Here is a 6,923-nt window from a genome sequence, read left to right as displayed (position 1 = left end):
TTAATCCACATTGACTCTTGTTGATGACTTTACTCGTCACACATGGATATTTCTTGTGAAATTAAAATCAGAAGCAAGAACTCTAATGCATAATTTTGTTACCTTTATCAAAACTCAATTTGGGACCTTTATCCTTCCCATCCTTACATGGCCACAAATACTTTCTCACTCTTATTGATGACTTTACTCGTCACACATGGATATTTCTTGTGAAATTAAAATCAAAAGCAAGAACTCTAATGCATAATTTTGTTACCTTTATCAAAAGTCAATTTGGGATTACCATCAAATGCATTAGATCTGACAATGTTACTGAATTTAACGATCCCATTTTATTTTCCACCCATGGCATTGTTCATCAAACCTCTTGCATAGAAACCCCTCAACAAAAATCTATTGCTGAAAGGAAACATCACCATATTTTGAATGTCACAAGCAGCCTTTTATTCCAAGCCAATCTACCCAAAGACTTCTGGTTCTATGTTGTTTCCCATGTTGTCTACATCATAAATAGACTACCTAACCCCACACTTCATAAAAAATCCCCATTTGAAACACTATGGCATAAACCTGCTACCTTACTCAACCTTAAAGTCTTTGGTTCCCTATGCTTTGCATCCACTAGAACAACATCAAACCAAACCTGACCCACAGGCTCGCAAGTGCATATTCCTTGGCTTTAAATTGGGAACTAAAGGGTATGTAGGTTTTGACCTTGCTTCTAGAGAAATCTCAATATCACGCAATGTTTTCTTTTATGAACATATCTTTCCTTATTCCTCCACCCATAACTCTTCTCAAGACACTCATCCAAACACTATAGGTTCCTTTAACTCTCTCCTTGAACCAATCCAACATTCCATACCTTAAATAACCACAAATCCTCACCCAGCAGAACCCACCCTCACTGTTCACCCACTTTCTCTGCCTCCTTCACCTGAACATCAACCTCTTCTCAGGTCATCAAGGGTTCACAAGCCTCTTGACTATCTAAAACAATTTCATTGTAAGATTAACTTAACAAGTTCCTCTCATTCTTCTCATATAGACAACACTTTGTACCCATTTGTTTGCGCATGATGGCTTTTTATCTAATTAATAAAAGTGGCTTTCTATAAATTCTTTCCTATTAGCTGTTTTGATGAGAAAAATATTTCTACTAAAAGTAAACTTGCTCTTAATATGATCATAATTTCTATAGATTTTCTTACAATTATATTTTGTTTACTATACTAAATTTTAAGGGGGGGTTTAGATTTTCTACAGGGCTTGGGAAATCTCTTGCTCTGGTCATTTTCTAATTTTCTAATTTTATGGTGATATAAGAAAAATATAAACAAGAGGAGGACAGTCAAAATAATTGGTATCCAACAGTTGATTCCAGTAATGCAACAAATTAATCAAGTAAACAACAAAGATGTTGCAATTGTTGATATTAGGAAGGAACACGAAAATGTACTTTTAAATGAAGAAGTCTTCACTACAAACTTTAGAGACTAATTCCACAAACCATCAATAAATAGGAAAAAATCACATTTACCTTCCAAACCCGAGGGAAGGCAGACAAAAGTTTGTCTTTATTATGAAAATCACAGGCAAGCAACAATAGGTTCTAGAATCACAACAAATCCAATAATAACAAAGAAATTACATTTTTCTTTATTATGAGAATGAAAATGCCATTTCAAATGAAGAAGTCTTGATTAAAAGCTTTTACAGAAGCTCCCAAAACCTGCAATACAAAATACATGGTATAATCCGAGTATAAAATAAAAGAATCAGTTTCAATGATTATGTAAATATGAAAGAATAAATGTATACATGGCAGATATGTAAAACTAAAACAAAATATAAAAAAATACAAACATAAGATTGAGGAAAGGGTGCATACCTTCATATTAGACGTCAAAGCAATGGCTATAAGTTTGTTTATGACTCCTTGGAGGACAAATGAATAGTGTAGACTTTAAAATCATTGACTTTTGGGTCAATCCAATGACGAATGACTACAAGGGGAACATGATTGATGATCCAATAATCTTGTTCATTTTCCAGAACAACGCTCTCAACAAATTCAGTTGGCATATTAAGAAAGTCAAGAACTTTAAGGTTAACCAAGGCTTTGATGCCCGAGGGTACCTTCTTGAGATGAGTGATTTTGATTATTGCAAAAGATTCAAGACAAGGCAAGGAGTATCTATCTATAAGGATAAATTCTACTCTATTCAAGCGAGAGAGAGCTCCAGTCCACTTTGAAAATGCAAAATTTCACCATCATAGGCATTGTCCCACAAACTAAGTTTCAACAAATGTGGCAACTTATCTAGCCATCTTAACGGATCATCTTTCAAATTGGATAAAGCCAACATTAAGTAAATAAGACAGTCAAGTTTTGAAATCCAATTAGGCATCTTCTCCAATCTTGCTTTCAATTTAAGTCGTCGAAGTTGGGATATGGATGATATAGAGTTCAAGCCAATGATTTCATCCTCATTTATTGCAGTGATATCAAGTGATTCCAGGTGTGTCATCTCTACCACTGAAGTACATATTGCATTCCCATATTCCCTCCCAACATGCCTCAAGGCTAACATTCTCATCTCTTAGATTAGGTCTATTCCCCATGATCTACCTCCACGACCGCAGTTACGGGGGTGAGGGAGTGTAAGGTGAAGTCAGTGAAGCCGGGAAAAGCTGATGATGGAGGTGGATCTGGTGCTCGGCATTAGTTAGGTCGATTTTGTTTTTCCGGTTCGGATATGGATTCAGAGGATTTTTGATCCATTATGGAGAGCGCAGGCGTCCACATTTGGGCCTTCATGGATGCCACCATCGCGGTAGCCTCTGTCAACCATGCCGCTGACTTGAAGCGCTGGAGAGATAGAATCATTGAGTGCCTTTAGGCTGCCAGTTCACCGCCGCCGCAATGTCGGAACTGCGATGTCGGCAATGGCGGACAAATCAGGACGCAGAGCAGTTCCTCTGCGGAGGAGGAAAAGGATCCTTATGGAGGCTTGTTCGAAGACGAGCAGAGGAAGATTCTAGACATTAAAGAGAAACTCGAAGACCCTCACCAAATCTTATTTCTCTTAATTTCACAATTTATGAGTTTTTTGTTCGCTTAATCGTGTTTTTGATTTTGTGTTTTTTTTTCTTTTTTATTATCATTTATCAGTCTGAAGATTGGTTTGTGGAGTTTTTGAATTATCAAAGAGACAAAGAAAAAGAAATTTTAACCCGGATAGATTTGCTTCAGCCAGAAAACGGCTTCAGGAGAACTACAAAGATGTTGTAAATGGTAAAGTTTTTACTAAATTTAATTTTCATTCTCGTACATAGAATTTAGTAGTACTTTGTTCCATGAACTGACTTCTATTTTGTTTATGCGGTGGGGGGTGTCTAGCCAAAAAGCAAAGAACGATTCAGATTAAAGTTTTTACTAAATTTAATTTTCATTCTCGTTGATTTGGAAAGGAAAGAGAAGCATTAGTGATTAGCCAGACTATTTATTCCTTTTTCTCTTTTGCTTTTCATCCTATTTTCCTTTTTTTTGGTTGATATAGTCCAAGAAGCACATTAATACAAGACATGCAAAGTGGTGTTGTTACTTCTCTCTACTAACTTTGTTGCATCTTAAGGATAGTCAAGAAAGTGTTATGTCAGAAGATAATTATAGCAGTTCAAATTTGGCTTTAAGGTAAAAGGTCTCTCTTTTCACCTGAATTTACACTTGATTTTTGTTGATATATTAATAGATTGAAAATAGTTCACGTGTGTTTTCTTCTTTTCTTTGGATCTAGAAGCATTTTGTAAACTTACCATGCCAACTCAAACTATTATTCCTATAGTTTTTACTGAGTAATTGAAGTGACAACGTGCAATTTTGGCTATATCAAATAAAAAAGTAGTATTCTAATTCTTGGAAATTTGCTAACAATTCTGATGAATTTTTTGTTATCATGTCTACTCTAATTGATGTCTATTGAATGCCATCTTTAAGCAATGATTATCATTATTTTTTATATTGTGCATGTCTATTAGGATTTTATTTTTGTTCAGTAATGAGGAAAATTGTGATTGTATCTTAAATCTTAATGGTTTCTTTATTCTCGAGGTCACTAATCATATGAGTAGTGATTTGCTTCCATATTAGTCGTAATCAATAACTTTCCTAGTTATTGTAATTAGAACAATAATTTGGGCTTTCCTAATTACAACGAATAGGAAAACCCAATAATTTCTTCCATCTCAACATTTTAGGAGTAACTAAGTGATCTGGTGTTAATTGCTTCATCTTTGTTGATAAATTTGCATGGTTGAATTTGTGAATTCACTATGCAGATTCACTATTGTCTGTGAATTCACTTTGCACTCTGTAGAGTACTTGTCAGCAGATTCACTATTGTCTGTGAATTGACTTTGCACTCTGTAGAGTACTTGTCAGCAGATTCACTGTTGTCTCTAAATTTACTCTGCTGATTACTTGTTCATTCTCTACTGATTCACTATTTTATGTGATTTTGTTATTCAGACTACTTGCCAGGCAAATAGAATTCAAGATGAGTTGGAACCCACACATGGAGGTCCGTTACAATAACATTAGCTATCCCTACAGTGCAGCATGAAGCTTTATTGAATATGTTGAAGATCTTACATACGAACATGTTAACTTCATTTTTTTCTAGTGCCTCACATGCTCAGGTACATTCATAGATCCTATCTAGATTCTGTTTGAGACATTGATAGATATTTTTGCAGCCCTTTAACTGTTTCCTCTTTGTAGATTTGTTTGGATGACCTTGCTTAGTTTGAAATACAGTGTAGAACTTTCAAATCAAAATGATCAAATATAGAATAAATATCTGCTAAAGAGTTTATATGCATTATTTTTCATGTTATTTTCCTATGAATGGAACTCTACTTGAAAGTTGCAAGTAAAATAATTTTCATCTATATATATACAGGAGAGAGTTCATACCCTTCAACTACAAACTTTTACAAATCTGGACTATCTGAACCAGAGAGTAGGCCACAATCAAATTTTTTAATTCCAATCTATTCTTTGAAGCATAATTAATTCCTATAAATTTTATTTCTATATTATTTCATATTCGTCTTTCTTTTTCTCTATGTGCATTTTCGAAAATAAGTTGGTAATGAGATTTTAACCATTACACTTGGTTTAGTTTGAATATCCATGTGTCATCACTGATTCATTTCCAATGTCCGTATGCATTATTTATACCGCGGGCAGCTGAAGGTTTAATTAAGACCACTTCTGCCATTACCACTATGTACTGCTACTGCATGGTGTATCTTAATCTTATCATCTCCCTATTGGTCAAGTTTTATTAATTCGTTCTTGTATGCGAATTTGGAATAACAGTTTGAAAAAGCAGCTGACCCCGAGCTTCCTGGGCATCTTCTGCTGGAACAATATCGGGTATTTGACAAGATGTGCCAAATTGATTTCCACACCAAAATTTCATTTCTTGTCAACCAAGGGAGGGATCATTTATTTAATTCACATTTCCTTTTTGTTAAGAGGTCCTATATAATGTGTCATTTTTATGGTTAAGTAGATTATGAATTTTGTGATTCACTTGGAATAACTGAAACTGTACTAAATATAGGCCCAACTAGTATCTGCAGTTCGTACTACCTTGGACACATCTTCTAGTCCTAGCTTACTGGAGGCAGGTTTGCACTTGGCTACCAAGGTAGCAGGCTTCGTCTTTCTTCAAATTTACCCTTTCTTTATCTTTGAAATTGATTTATTTACTTTTTAGAGATCCCCCAAAATTACTTCTGTAAATCCAATTGTGGGCTTCCTTGAACATATCTTAAGTTAATTATCTGGAATTTGGAAATATATTTATGAAGTTCCTCAAGCATGTGATTAAATACAATTTAACTAAGTAGTATGTGATTAAATATATGTCTGAAGTTCCTCAAGTATGATTAAATACAATTTAACTAAGTATGTGATTAAATATATTCAAGTTTAACTAAATATATGCTTATGCCTGTGATTAAATATATGCTTCCTTGGCATGTAATTTTGCAAGCACTTGCACTTGATGCAGTTCCTGTGAATTCTGAAGGAAATGAAGCCTCGGTTGAAATCAACCAAAAATATAGTGCCACAACATATCAATATAGCACGATTGATACACAAACAAATTTAATACGTTACATATCAATATGACTAATACAGAGTATTGTGGAGTATCAACAGGAAAATATTGGTAGAAAGTGGCTGAAGAAGGCAGAAAGAAAACGAATTCTATAATGCTTGCTGACAAGAATGCCCCAAATAAAGAAGTTTGGAGACTTGTTAGTGTTCTAACTAATTTCATTATGGCTTAATGAATTTATTTCTTCGTACTCTGCATTTTTTTCTTCTGACTTTTGTCCCCTTAGGTTGTTAATTAGGACCTGTTTTAGTATTTTTCATTCTTCTCTTGATAGTAAAATTGGCATATTTAATAATTAATACATGATTTCTCTTCCATGGAATGTTTCATGTGATGAAACTAATTAAAATTAGAATTATGGTTGACATAAAAGCAATAAAGGTATTTCACTGATTTTGACATTCATTTTTTCTATTTACTAAAATCTTATTCCAGGTGGTATTTATGTTCATCTTGGATGGCCAAGATACGGTAGTGTCATGACAAACAAGGGCATCTGCTGTACCAGTTGTACTTGAATCTGAAGGTTATGTTTTGTTGTCAGTTCTGAATTGTTTGTATTGACTAAGTCAATGTTTTTGTTGTTAAGTGAGAAAATATTGTCACTTCTAATTGATTGAAAAAGTCTATTTAAATGCATACTACATAATTGGGCTTAAGGCCTTAATGCCCAATATCACAAGTATTACTAATATACTCTAATAGCAATAGTTCTAACAGTTTTTT

The 6,923-nt window shown here is 34.0% G+C and overlaps 1 long non-coding RNA gene across 4 annotated transcripts; it reads left to right on the top strand.

The window, feature by feature from the left end:
* The first annotated feature begins 1,955 nt into the window (after window positions 1-1,955).
* On the top strand, window positions 1,956-6,923 carry LOC114409425. 4 transcript variants are annotated; one of them, XR_003666086.1, is made up of 8 exons: window positions 1,956-2,522; window positions 2,608-3,298; window positions 3,564-3,697; window positions 4,532-4,701; window positions 5,387-5,547; window positions 5,634-5,720; window positions 6,239-6,336; window positions 6,633-6,923. It is a non-coding gene; the product is annotated as an uncharacterized LOC114409425 (long non-coding RNA). The 4 variants fall into 4 exon arrangements; XR_003666085.1 differs by having other exon boundaries at window positions 1,957-2,522; window positions 2,613-3,298; window positions 5,387-5,720; XR_003666087.1 differs by having other exon boundaries at window positions 1,957-2,522; window positions 3,644-3,697; window positions 5,387-5,720.

The sequence above is a fragment of the Glycine soja genome, chromosome 4, assembly GCF_004193775.1.
Source record: "Glycine soja cultivar W05 chromosome 4, ASM419377v2, whole genome shotgun sequence".
In the NCBI taxonomy this organism is placed as follows: Eukaryota; Viridiplantae; Streptophyta; class Magnoliopsida; order Fabales; family Fabaceae; genus Glycine; species Glycine soja.
Note: the sequence above shows the minus strand (reverse complement) of the source record. Positions and strands in the feature narration are given on the sequence as shown.